Here is a 14,652-nt window from a genome sequence, read left to right on the forward strand (position 1 = left end):
AACAACTCAGCTCGTTTAATACGCAACTTGCTCGTTTAATACGCAACTTTCATTTGGCATTGGAGGTACGAGAGCATGAGAATTTGTCATTTTCCACTTGGGGATGCTCCAGTATAATGGAAACATGGAAGTCTTATTTCTCCACATGTTAACCACAATGCAAAAAAAAAAAACAAGAGGATTTGATTTTTGCTAGGACTCATAAACAAGTCGAGCTTAGGTCCTAGTCAACCCGCTCAAGCTCAATTGGTGTTACAAACTTACAATATCAGCCAAATATCAAACCCCCTCCTATGACTTGCTTTGAGCTCATTCCTATTGCCATTTAAGGAGGGCTGAAATGTATTTGAAGGCTAACATAAATAGGCTTTGAATCAGGGAAAGTAACAGATCTAGCTCAGTCTCTGAAGTAATTTGGGTAAAAAGCCTGGGCATTTTTCGGCTGAAAAATATGCTGTAACGAGATGCAAGCTGTAGCCTGTAGCAAACCATTTAGTCAAACCTATTTAAACTGAACGATATAGCCCACGATGAGTACAAACTAAACTAAAATCTTACCGAATTCATTTGCAATGGAATTTTGGTGCTGAATGCCTGGAGATTCAACTGAACTCTGTAAAATACGAATGAACAAATGTCCTATTGTATGGAGTTGAACCTAGCTATAACAAAATTGGATGGTAAAACTGTTAAAACTATAACGCAAAATTCAAAACCTATCCAAGAATATATGAGATGGATCAACCATATATCATACTATGATATCTTTTAATGGGACATGAGAACCGATGTTCATTTTGGCTGTGTTGCTATGGAGAAGGATGTTCTTGTTGCTGCGGTGGTTGTAGAGTTTGTTGTTGCCTCTCTTGAATCTGCAATCAATGCTAGTATTTTCAGTTGGGGTATTGATGTTGTTGCTGCTGCTACTGTAAAGCGTCTTTGTTTTCTTGATCAAGAGTCCCTTCTCTATAAACGTAAAGCACGTCTTCTTCGTTCATGCAGCGGAAATTCTTATCAAAAGGTCTGTCATGGACGCGATGCAATGGCATTCCCCTGTAAAGTACATTAAGAAGCATCAAAATAGCAACTTCACTGAACGAAATTTGATAGATATGTCTATATAAACATAATTGTAAGTCTGTGATAGATCATTACACATGTATTCATCCCACAGTGATGATATTCTTCTGATTTCAATATATTAACTAAAACCAATAATGCAATATTTAAGAAATATATGTGCAGAGTTAACCAGGCTATAAGACTGCAATCCTTTGACACAGACCTACAGCATCCCATTCTCATATATTTGTCTCTCAATTAAGTATGAACAACACAATAAACCTAACCATTGGAGATGATCATATATACGTTTGGCGCTAGTTATCATTAACAAACATTGTTGCTCAACAAAATATTATAAAGTTCATCCCAAATCATTTTAATGCAACACATATATTGTACAATGCCCCAATTGAGCTCCACAAACAAGATAGCCTTAACTTCACGAACCTAATAGCATGAAATCAAGTATTTTCCATTAGATCACCTATATATAGTTTGTATTTGTGAACTGTTACTTTAAAGTTTAAACCCGGTTCGCAACAATCTAAAGGCATAACAACGACTACCTGGACAATCTAAAGTTTAGTCAATTAGACCCATCTTACTTTTCTATTCAGACAAATTTGTAGTAAAAACTACGGTGTGAAATTAACTATGCTTAATTATAACAAAAATTCGCTCTGTAGGAGAAACTTTATAGTATATATTTTGACTTGGGTGTTGGCTAGGTGCTTAATACCCAAGTGGCCGTCATCAGGCCATGTACACACCACACTTAACAGCCTATGTTCCTAATAAGTTTGTATTTTTGTGCCTGTGATGACTGATGAGTGTGTTGTCATGTTTCCAGTCTACTTCATGATTTTTTATGCAAAATTTTCTAAGAGAACTATATCTACTGTTTTTATGCCTTGAAACAAGGGCATGTTTTAGCTTTTTGGTTTAATATTGAAGAAGAAAAAAAAGAGCCCGCTACAGTTCTCCAGTTTTTTTAGAGATAAAATGTTCCACGTGAATCAAGGTACCATGCGCCATGCGGTAAACATCATAAAATTAAAAACAGAAAAATTAAAAGGAAAAACTAAAACCAGCAGAAAAATATCTTATCATCAAGCATGAATGCTGGCCAGCAAGCACCCCTTGAATAGGCATATGCGTGCATGCAGTACAGGTACCACTGTACCAGACTAATCTACCAAAACAGGTTCACCTACTACCTACATAGCTGGTGTTTCCTATTTGACTCGGGACTTGTGCTTTTGATGAAAGATTCCCATTCGTCATCTCTGACTTTTTTCATTTCTATTTTATTTAAAAAACTTTTTAACGAAGCTCAATAAAAGAGGATATATTAAAAAGATTAAATGATGAAAAAAAGTACAACCTATATTGCTATAGCCTTTTTTTTTGTCGACAATTCAATCCATCACAAATTCAGAACTCAGTAAATTTCTGGCCACTGGTTAAGTAAGGTAAGGATTGAAGGGCAGCAAAGGGTTTGGTACTTTGGTTTGGGGGAGAAGTAGCCTGCTTCAGTGGCAAGTATGTAATTATGTATCTGCTTTTCAGTTAAAAACAATTTGCCAAAAGAAACAAAAATAAAAAAAAAAACAAAATAAATTGCTGGATTCCTTGCATAGAAGGTAGAACCACAACTGTACACTTTTGAAGTACTTTTCCGTGGTGAGTAAGCCTAAGATTGACTGGTCCCACCGATTGGAACCCTCAGGTCTCAATCAAATTGAATTTTTAAAGAATCCGTCCCAACTACTCAACATAATCACCAACATAAACAATCAAATTGACTTTTTGCCCCAAATAGAGAGAGACAATTTGAATGATATGAGGTATAAGCATGGGCAAATAAATAAAAAAAAAATTAAACAAATAAAAAAAAAACACAAATAAGAAAGTGATAAAAATAGTAAGTACCTCACGTGGAGGTGATCGGGAAATTCACGTTCCCCGATGTAAAAGGCAACGGCATCGCAGAAGGCACGATACGTGTATTGATGCAGACCGTCTATCCTTGGGTAAGGTAACCTTGGACGGGGAAGAGGGATAGTCTCAGTTTCAGTCTCATTCTCATTCTCAGTAATGGATATACGATCACATGCTCCGCCGTTAAAACCATACTCTTTCCAAACTGCGCCACTTGTGTTGGTGGTTGGTGGGTACCCAAAGAAACCCAAAGTCGACACAATGGGCTCTAGTTCTTCGTGCGTCATGATGGGCTTGAAAGTCTTTGTGTGCCATAGAGCTAGCTTCCGAACATAGTCCTCCATGAGTGTGTGTGTTGATGAGTTCCAAAGAAAGAGTGAATGTGTTTCACAGAAACGAGAGAGGTGGGTTCTGATGACAAAAAGAAATCTCGGTGCTTCAAAATAGGAGAATGAGGCTAATCCTTTATTTTCAATAAAGAATTTCTTTATTTGTGAAAGAGAGATTCCGTTTTTGGGACCAAATATAATATTTTCAATATATATATTTATATAATCCAGTTGGCAGTCATATATCGCGCGCTTTACAGGTTGGCAAAGGCGGTTGTACGAATCAAAACCCGCGAAATAGGAAAATCTCCATATCTTATCTTTTTGCACACCCTTCACTTCCCAATTCCAGATCTAATCTAATAAGTGAGTGATAGAATTGTGTAGAGAAAATAATGGCATCGTCCTCTTCCCAGCTTCGTCTTATGTCTGATCTCAAATCAATTGTAAACGAGCCTCAGAGGTCAATTTTATGTTATGTTCTCTACTCAGAATTCAAAATCAGTAGTAAAAAATATAAATAAATATAATTTTGCATGTATCAGGGATGCAGCGCGAGTCCATTATCAGACGAGAATCTGTTCGTGTGGAGTGCAACCATATTTGGTCCAGACAGAAACACCCTGGGAAGGTAACACATCTACTGCTTTTGCCAATTATATACAAAGCTTAAATTTAATCCGTCTTAGTCTATAATTCTATAATTCAGGTGGCGTGTTCGGATTAAGATTGATTTTTGGAGATAATTATCCCGAAAAACCCCTCGTGTTCGATTTACTTCTGAAATTTTTCATCCCAATGGTTAGTTTTAAGCTTTAACTATCGATTGCCTTAAGTTTTGGTTCCTTGTTACTTTGAACTATCGATTATGCTACTTCACTCTTGTTCTTCATATAATGTTCTTCTGTTAAGTTATCTAGTACATTACTATACCATCAATTTAGGATCTGGATGCTTTTTCATCTGCTAGTTCCTATATAAAACATGCTAGGCAATTGCAGGATCACTCAAAATTCAACTTTCGTTAGACCATCTGGATGGATCTGATTCAGTTTGTGTCTTTACTTGTTTTCAACTTTTAAAAATCACGAATAAGTATATAAATCTGTGTGATTTCACAAATCAAAAACTCAAAGTATGTTCTTTTTGTAAGTTTACATCATATCATGTTTTGATGACTTGTAAATATTATTGCATCGTTCGCGGCGCTTTTAGTCCTAGTGAATCATCGGCAATGTGGTGGACTTGTAGTCGGAAACTCATCTTATGATGGAGGAACTTTACCCTATGTGTTTTGTTATTTGGTATGTGATCTCCAAGGTGGTTAATTATACATGTATGAAACCTAGGTAGATGGCTAGGTGCACTCACCAAGTTTCCATGACATTACATTTTAAGTTTCCTATACTCACGAAATTTCCATGAGTTAAGCGTTGTCCTGATAATTCATTCCTTATTCAATACAGTCATGACCTTTTAGGTTTATCATAAAAGGAATAAGAAAAATGGGAGTCAAAACAGTGGGGAAAGGACATTAGGGGAAGTTTCTCCACATGGTGAAAACCAAAGTTAATTCAAACGCTTAACCTTGTGTATCTTTAGTTATTGTTAAAGTGTGGAGGCATTAGTGAAGATTTAACATACAGAGTTTGAGCTGTTCACAGTTGTGATGCAAATATTAACCAACTAAGAGAAACTCAACTTTTAGCATGTGAAGTGACCACTTATCAGTAAGTGTTTAGGTTTGTTCTCGACCACAAGTCCTTCAGACAAATTCATAATCGATACCTTTAGTACTAACTTCGTTTACTTCACCTTGCACCCGAGGTACTTGCTTCTTATTTTTACTTTATGAGCTACTACTAACCACCCATATTTCTCAGAGTGCTCCATATGATTTGTTAGGATCACGAACATTTTGACTTAGTATGACGACTTGTTTTCTTAAGCAAACCATCTAGGTGTAAATATGATTACATAAAAATGAATTTTATCACCAAACTAGGTGTGCATGAATTTCATTTGAAAACTTAAAGAAGGTAGCGGAGGCTTTATGCTCCATAATATCATATTATGACATTATGCAGTGCATTTCCTTCAAAATTCTGCACGTTCTCTGAAAATCATGATCAAGAGATATACGCTATTTATACTTGCATTAGAACTCTTTTTCAGGTTTCCTCACTTCTCTTCCTACTTTAAAAACGAAATTTAGTAATAATTTGTAAAACAATTATGTCCATTTAATCCTTGGATCAAGTTTTTATTAGAAACTTCTTTAAATCATTTAATGGAATCTTCAAGCAGCACTCAACCCGATTCCTTCGTGCAATTACCATTGCATGTTTAATAGCTTATACCAAATTATATGTGGTTTACTCAACCCGAACTTTGATCACTATGTTTGCCCACTAGATCTTCAATGTGCTTTTGTTATCATTTTTGATGCCCTCTTTAGGAAGTTTACGTCTTTATTTTCTTCGACTCCTGCAGTTTATCGTGATGGCACACTTTGCATGGACATCATTCAAGATGCGTGGTCACCTTGTCACAGTGTCTGTACAATTTTGACGTCAGTTCAGGTAAGTCGTCCATCGCCTCATGTTACACTTTAGTTACAATCAATAAGTGAAGTGTGTTGTATCAACCTTCATGTGTTGCAGTCACTTCTGATGGATCCAAATCCAGCTAGTCCTGCGAACCCTGAGGCTGCTCAGATGTATCAACAAGATAGCCAGGCCTATAACAGGTTAATGTGTTTCTAGTAAAATCGTTTCCATGCATTTACCTGTGTAGTATTTGGGTTAGTGGGGAAGGTGGGGGGACGGGGTAATGTGGTACAGAGCAATGCTTTGAATAGCTAGCTTTTCTGTGTACTCCAGTTGTGTTGCAGTTTTTTGCATGGGTGTGTAGAAGGACCTTCTGATTGAAGCCATTGACATGTTTTGACTGTCTCTGACCTCATTGTTGCAGGAGAGTGCGTCGATGTGCTCGTAGATCCACTGAATCATTCTGAGAAACCGTCTCCATTGTCCTTGTTGGTGATCCTCCAAGTTGAAAAGAGCTTCTCTTGGTGTTGAAATGTGGAATATCTCTCTCCTTTCACTTTGGACTCCAAATTATGATTTGTACGTATTCACTGTCACAAATTCTGTTACATGTAAATACTAAAAGCAAAACTTTGTTATTGAAACTTTGATTGTAACTTTTGCAACTCTGACACTCGTGCATACCAAGACAAAATATACATGACATTCCTGCTCCCCAACTGTGGGGACATTTAGATTTGTAACCATGAGAGAAATTACAATAGCTTCTTGCGCAAGATTTGCACATAATGGTCAACATGCCTGAAAGAATTATAGAAGCAAAAGCAGTCCAACAAGTTCAGAATTCCAAATGCAGCCTAAAAGATGAATATGCTCTCACTTCTCAATGTTTCCGATTCACAAGTCATCCCAGCATGGGCTGTACACTTCTGATGTTACTGACTAAGTTCATGTTTACGTAAATCTATCTAAATCTATCGTAAGATCAGGCATAATGTACCATACTAGGGTATGCCCGTGCCGTACGGCACTTATGAACTCTATGCGCAATCAGCACTATCTAACATAAATTGGACACTGTGCTATCTCCTCTACCAGCCCAATTAGTCATTATCCATAAGCCCAATAGTATTAATTGGGCAAACCCTATATGCAGTACCATGTTAAATTTGGAGGCCCAACAGTTTATAGGCTAGCCCAGTGCTTATAAGTCTAGCTACAATTGTTGACTTTTGAGTGATTTTTAGATAGATCACATGGATGTTGATTTGGTTTAAGAAAATTACACAAACCCCAAAATCATTTGGATTTGCCATGTCATATTTTGTGAGGAAGATTTGTAGCTACCGGATGGGCCCTTCGGGCCTCACACCGTTCTGTTTTGTTAGATAGATATGGAAGGTAAGTGGTGAAGATAGTTTGAACAAGTTAATTCCATATAGGGTTGATTAACTCGATTTGAATTCCCAGGTACATAATTCTACCAAAAATATTGAAGCAGACCAAAAGATGATCTTGGTTATAGAACATTGGCCATGTTAACGGTACATACTGATTCTCTGGTTAGCTTGCCATCAACCTCTCCGTCTAAGTTGTGGGCTGTGTAGACTGATTGGCTGTGAGCTGGGGCTCGGAGTGTTTGTCTGGAAGGTCGGGTTATTTATAGCTACAATGTTCGACAACTAGAATAGATAGGTATCGTACTGACTGCTGAATTTGTTTGCCAGCGAAGTTCTAGTGTCCTAAAACCATGCCTTTATTCACCGTAAAAATTGTTTTCAGTATCTCTCAATCTCTAGGGGAAGTTGTTTCTCTTTCTTGCATTCTTATGTGGTTTTCTTTCATCTTATAAGCCATCAAGGAAAAAGATCGAAGATTTTTACTATGTTGTTTCTCAAATTGATTGCTCAATCAATTACTTCCTAGCAAATAGCAATTATGTAAGAGAGATTCTGCTGGCGTCTGGCACCAATATGTGAGTTTATCCTAAGATGAAGCTGGTCTGAACATGGAATGTACTTTTAGCCGTTTTACAATTAGACTTAAGATAGAGCATAAACAGCGAGCCACATTCAGTCAAAAGGGGAAGGTTGTCAGACCAAATTATTCTAAAAAGTAATGAAGCCAAATCTTTGTTTGCTTTCTCAACTTTTTGCTCTTCGGTAGAAAGGACCCTCAAGAGAAAGCCTATGTGCTTACACAGCTTGCTTCAAGTTGCTACATTATACAAAGCGCCTTAGAAAGCGTACATTGTGTCACATAAACTACAGCAACAGAGTCACATAAACTACAGCAACATAGTCAAGGGAGCACAACTGAGAATGGTGTTTGATTGGAATATTAAGTATGTATGGTTGATTGAATTAAATTAGGAATGATCCTCTCAACCAGAACTATGTTGCATGGGTAGCTATAGCTAGGCAATGTGTTTTGGTGCAAGTTGAACTATATTGGCTCAAACCTTACTCTGCCTATTTTGTGCCTGGGAATTGAAGGAACATTTGAAGATGTGGATCCCTGCTGTTTTCCCGACTGGGGGATGCTTTAAGTGACAATTTATAGGTTGAAACATCAAGACACAGACTGTTTACAACGAGAACCACAAGAGAGTGTATGTTCGTCATTAAGTTACGTCACTAAGTAATCATGTGCTAATAGTGACGGAAAGTGAGATGCTTGCTTACTCATGATCGAAGTTTGATACATTATGCAGATGAGTCAACATATATGGCTGACTTCTCCAGTTACTAATCCCCTAAGACACTCCAAATGAAAACTAAACTTAGTTTCTAAGCTTGATCGACTCATAGTTATTGAGTGTTGATTATTAAGAATTATGGCAGCCATTTGAAAATCCTTCCAAACTTTTTTTTTATAATAATGATATAACAACGCAAGAGGAAGAGTTTTGGAATCATCCTGAGAAGGACGGCAATCTAAACTACAATATCCAGAGTCTACCACCCCAACATTCCTTTGCTTCCTTCTAAAGGCATTCTTCAGCAAACCTTCCTTGCTTCTCTTTACAATCTTCAATAGACTCAGCATGCAATCATTATATAAACCGCAACTACTCCATCTCTCTCAGTACTTATATGTAGGATTAATTCAAATAATAACATAGGAACCATGATCAGGAATAACGAGGTCATTGTCATTATTGGTTTTCTAATAGCGAATTTCATACAGGTTTCATATTCTTCTGTTGTATCCGTGGGGGACTTCAACAAGGATTTCTTCGTAACATGGGCCCCTACTCATATAAACACTTCAGCCGATGGGCACGAGAGAAGCTTAAAGCTTGATGAAGAGTCAGGTATCATGGAAGAACGAAGAGAATCTGATCATTTAGTTGTCTTTCGTTATTCTAAACCGTATTACTGAAATTAATGTTCATGGTACATTGGTACATGCTAAAATAAAAGTTCAAATTTGTCATTTTCATATTATGAATTTCGTGCACAAATACATCCTCTTGTAAAATTGATGACTGAATGCACAATGGTGGGGGAGAATTTTTTTTCTTATACTACTTACATTTCATGCTTGAATTTTAGTTTTAACACTGATAAATGAACAAGCATTGCATTTCTTCTTGTTTTCGATATAGGTGCTGGTTTCGCTTCAAATGAGATGTTCTTGTTTGGGGAAATCGATATGCAGATCAAACTTGTACCAGGCCATTCAGCAGGCACTGTCGTTAAGCCTATTATGTGAGTACTCCCTTCCATTTCTTGTGCCTAGCTCTTCTTGGCATCCATTAGAAATTATTAAGATTGACACTATGATTATGTTTCCTGTGTTTACTTGTCTGCTGATGCATTGTTTTCGGACTAGAAAAATATAAACATTTTTGAGATATTTGCCCGGCTGACGGTTATATACATTTTCCGGTCATATGCGATGCAGTTAACCTCTGATCAACCAAACAGAGATGAAATAGATTTTGAATTTCTTGGCAATGTGGCCGGGAAGCCATATATTCTTCAAACAAACGTGTTTGCTGATGGATTTGATAACAGAGAAGAGAGGATAAATTTATGGTTTGATCCAACACTGGACTTCCATACTTACACAATCCTATGGAACCTTCATCAAATTGTGTAAGTCTAGTTTATCAAACGTTATGTTCTGTACCCAGAAATTGTACATGTGGCGGACATACAAGTAAACTGGTACATATCATAACCTGATGATTTTTTCTGTGTGTTCAGATTTATGGTGGATTGGGTTCCAATTAGAGTATACAGAAACCATGCAGACAAGGGAGTGGCTTTTCCAAGATGGCAACCAATGAGTATCAAAATCAGCCTGTGGAACGGGGACAGCTGGGCTACGAACGGTGGAAAAGACAAGATTGATTGGTCCAAAGGTCCCTTTATAGCCTCATTTAGGAATCACAAGGTTGATGCTTGTATTTGGAGAGGTAATGCAAGGTTTTGTAGGGCGGATAGTGATACCAATTGGTGGAACAAAGACAGATTTAGCACACTAACTGGACCACAGCGAAAGTTGTTCAAATGGGTTAGGAAGTACCATGTTATCTACGACTACTGCCAAGATAACAAGAGATTCAACAACAATCTGCCAAAGGAGTTTCTCTCCCCAAGTACTAATTCAAGAGGAATATATATTCGATGCAATAATTTTATCAATTGTTTGTCCTTACAAAAGTTTTTAGTTTGAATATTCAATTGAAACCCGTGTCTCCGTTGTTCGAAGGCAAGTTATTCTGTTTCTTCCAATTTTTTGGAGAAGAACAGCATTTTTATAACTAGCACTTGAAAATATGGGACATCTCTAAAGTGGTCAATCCAAAGTTCCAAACTTGCGAAATGAGCTCGACCCAGGTTATCCCAGAACTCGAGCCAAAGTGTGAAGTGGATAAAGATTGATATGAGAAGCTAATCAGACTTTTTAATACTTGTACAGTTGTACTCGGTTCTCACATTGAACTTGAACTGTTAAGTCTGAGAGCATTTCTAGGTGATGAATGCATCAATTGTCATGTTTAAGACTAAATTTGAGGCAAACATCCTCAAACAATAACCAACTCTAGAGGGTAGAAGCAATATAAATAATAGTAAGACTCAATTTTATTTTAAATATTTTTTTTATTAAAAGTGGATCCCAAGTTAGTTTTTTAAATTATTAAAACATCGTTTTGTTTGTGGGGAGAGTTGCCCAAAAAAAAAAACACTCATGTGAAAGTGGGAGTGCCATGCCACATCCATATCCAAAATAGCAAATTTGCCTCCACAGATGCGGCTGGACACTTAATGCCTCTATATTTATCTCCACTTAGAGATGGTTTTTGTTGAAATTCAGAATGGTTAAGATAAATTGACACTTGATGCCTCCACCTAGAGTTGCTCTTAAGGCCTTAGACTAATAATCTGCAAACTCCCAAACGTAGAATCTGGTCATAGTCATGTACACAGTGTTCTAAAAAATATTAGGCGGTAGTCGGGAGGCGTAGTCATGTACACTAACATCTATACCCGCGCTTCGGGCCCAAGTTGCCATAATTGTACGATCAGTGGCCCAACTTTAGTAAACTTCGACTGGGCTTCATCAATTATTGTATCATAAAACGCCGTAAATTAACTATGGCCCATTTTCAATTTTTCATATTATCTTGTTCTTGTTCGAACCTCCTCTTAATGGTTAGGTACACGGATAAGACGACGACTCCTATTCCAATCTTTTATGCATCAAAACGTGACCATTCATTTCTCAGCTCTATACCTGTACAACTTTTTATTCCAATCCCTCACTCAGTTCCATTTCAAGTCACATTCTACCCAGTTAATATGACATAGATGTCATAACAGTTATCGAACTGGTACCAACTAATATATCCAAACTTTTTTGAATTATATTGTACCTGCACACAAGTGTGCATCAGTCTCGCCTAGCTTCATGTAATATTGGACTTATGGTCAATGTTATTAGTATATACCTGAGTGGTGGTCGAGAGTCGAGAACTTAACGCTTTATACATGTCAACAGAAATACTGGATTCTCGAGAAATGTTAAGTGTATAACTGTATATATATATATATATATAAAGGTGAATTGAAAATGTAATAGCGTGGTCTATTATTATCAGTTACATATCAATATCGGGTGAACCAGAAGCAGAAATATTCTGTTGAATTTTTTATGTTTTGACCCATGCTGAAGGAGTGAAGGTAAACTTATTATGGTAATGGTGAATTGAGTAATCAAGTTGACAACATTTACAAATTCGGTATTTGTCACGCCAATGATACAAACATGTAACTACATATGGACATATGGTAGTGTTTTTGTGTGAAAATGAGAGGAGAAAGCTGTACGTGCAAGAGTGATTGCGTGAACTTCCAGTGTATCCCTAATTCAATATTATCCCTGAATGACTGGACCTAATTAATTGCTTCTTTCCCTATCACAACTTTAGTGATGTCGATTTATGTTGTAGGCTTGTAGCCATCTGTAGCTTATTATAGTTACTAGCTAATGCATTTTTTTTTAAAATGAATATTGATTATGGATAAAAAAAAGGTCAATAGGAAATTTGTTACACGGGCTTTCCTCTCCAGAATCACACGTGAACCGTGAACCTAAGACCAAAAATATAAAGTAATCGTATGGAGAGTTCAAAGTGCGTCAGCTGCGACCTTACGTAATCCGAATTCCTAACTTTTCTTCGTCTTCTTTTTGCCACAAAGGGTAATTGTTCATGAAAATTCTAAGAAGTTGATAAAAAGATAAATTATACTAAGAAATGAATTATACTCGATTCCAGCTAATTAGCAGTTTGCGTCTCATTATCGACATGGATGATTGGCTGTCGAAAGCTCAAAAGGTTCTGCTTATCAAAAGTAAGTATCATCGTGTCCAATGCGTTTGAGATGACAGCAAATTACAAAAGGAGTATAATTTCATGAGGAATAAATCGGTTCATATTACATACAAAGAAAAAAAAAAATTACATCCGCGAACTAATTCTTAATAAAGAGAGTAATTATAGTTTCTGTTAGTCTGTTAGGGAAAAGTTTTTTAAGCTAAACGTGCGAACGTCGGTTGTTGAAATGTCCCTGGAGGACTTTCCCACTTATTCAGTTATATTTGTCGACTTGTCGTTCTTGGGCTCTATATACGTACCTTTCCTCGCTATAGAATATAGATTTCGAAAAAGCAATTTATTTGTTTTCTAGCGAGCCACATATTAATCAGCTCTGGGACAAAAAAATCACATTCAAAATCATGTTTTGTTAATTACTCACAAGAACCAGATAGATGCAAAGTTGTCAAGTATGCTATGGACACTGAAATAAAAAACGGCTTGAGTAGTTAAAAGGTCAAGTATACTCTTGACTCCAAATAATAAACAATGCCCCCTAATTGAAATGACCCCGTATATATAGTATGAACAATCATTGTTAATATCTATTTGGAGTATAAATAATAATTGTTCATACCACAACATAATATATGATAAGTAAAAACACCTATTGGAGTATAAACAATAATTGTTAAATGCAACATAATATATAATCGATTAAACTTATTGGAAAGATAAGCAATAATTGTTAAATGCCTCAATATAATATATGATCAGTAAGAATACATATTAGAATATAAATCATAATACAAAATATCGTGATATATATCAAAATTTGAGCAAAATATATAAATATATCTAGAATACGAATTTGATCATTTCAAAGGTCAAAATTGTAATCCACGAGATATCATCAAATATCCGCGATATTGTATTGATATATTGATAATTTGAAAATATCGTGATATATATATACTAAAACTTTTGTATGAGAGAGTTTGTTTAGATGATTAAGGTAGTTGCTTAACAAATTTGATGTTCCATCTTCTCTCTTTTTGTTCTTTTTCTTTGGATCTAGATCTGATGAATGTATACTAATTTTTTTTAAGCCCTATAATTCCAATTTTGACCCAATCAAATATAATATTTATATTTTTCTTTATAAAAAAAAAAACTCAATCATCAATTTCATTTCCTTCTTAGTTTTTTTCCTTTTCTTCTTGCAATTTCCTTTTCTTTTTTTGAATCTCCTTTTATGAATCAATCTAATTTAAAGAAAATTAAATAAGAATTAAGAATATTTTGTTTCTACATTTAGATAGGTTATAACATATCCTTTTGTTCACAATCAACGGAAATTAAGAATATTTGAATCTAGAATTGAAATTAAAAAGCAAATATAATCCCATTAATGATTTAAGTCCATTATTTAATAGAAGAAAGTTGAGATATTTATGATATTTTATGTATTTTAACATATGCCCACATGTAGAATATCAACACAGAGAGCGATATTTTGATGATATATATCAAGATTTGGGGGTGGATATATCCCAATAATACTGGGATATTTCGTTCTATACTAGTATGAATAATGATCTATTTGGGGTATGAACAATCACTATTCATACATCAACAAAGTTCATACTTCAATATGAGTTATGGTCAATCACTATTCATATATCAACATAATGTATGATCATTGATCAATAATAACACCTATTGAAGTCATACCTCAACATTTTTTTTTCCCTATCAAATAATGTATGATCAATAGTTACACCTATTGGAGTCATACCTCAACATGAGTATATGAGGTATGTTCACATATTTGGATACGAACAATCATTGTTTATATATCAACATAAGTTCCAAAACGACATAAATAGTATAATTGGGAAAAAATTATTTCAAATAATCCGAGCTATTTGTCTTTAAA

General features: G+C 35.7%; 2 pseudogenes across 2 annotated transcripts; both read left to right on the forward strand.

Moving 5' to 3' along the window:
- Positions 1–3,676: 3,676 nt before the first annotated feature.
- On the forward strand, positions 3,677–6,660 carry LOC147473167 (ubiquitin-conjugating enzyme E2 2-like; annotated as a pseudogene). Its single transcript, XR_015210550.1, has 6 exons — positions 3,677–3,814; positions 3,881–3,966; positions 4,045–4,136; positions 5,829–5,917; positions 5,999–6,084; positions 6,309–6,660. The product of XR_015210550.1 is annotated as a ubiquitin-conjugating enzyme E2 2-like (transcript).
- Positions 6,661–8,987: 2,327 nt separating this feature from the next.
- LOC147473168 (putative xyloglucan endotransglucosylase/hydrolase protein 10) lies at positions 8,988–10,930 on the forward strand (annotated as a pseudogene). The gene is made up of 4 exons (XR_015210549.1): positions 8,988–9,200; positions 9,495–9,597; positions 9,794–9,987; positions 10,099–10,930. The product of XR_015210549.1 is annotated as a putative xyloglucan endotransglucosylase/hydrolase protein 10 (transcript).
- Positions 10,931–14,652: the final 3,722 nt, after the last annotated feature.

This window comes from Coptis chinensis, unplaced genomic scaffold (assembly GCF_015680905.1).
Source record: "Coptis chinensis isolate HL-2020 unplaced genomic scaffold, ASM1568090v1 utg4047_pilon_pilon, whole genome shotgun sequence".
NCBI classification, from domain to species: domain Eukaryota; kingdom Viridiplantae; phylum Streptophyta; class Magnoliopsida; order Ranunculales; family Ranunculaceae; genus Coptis; species Coptis chinensis.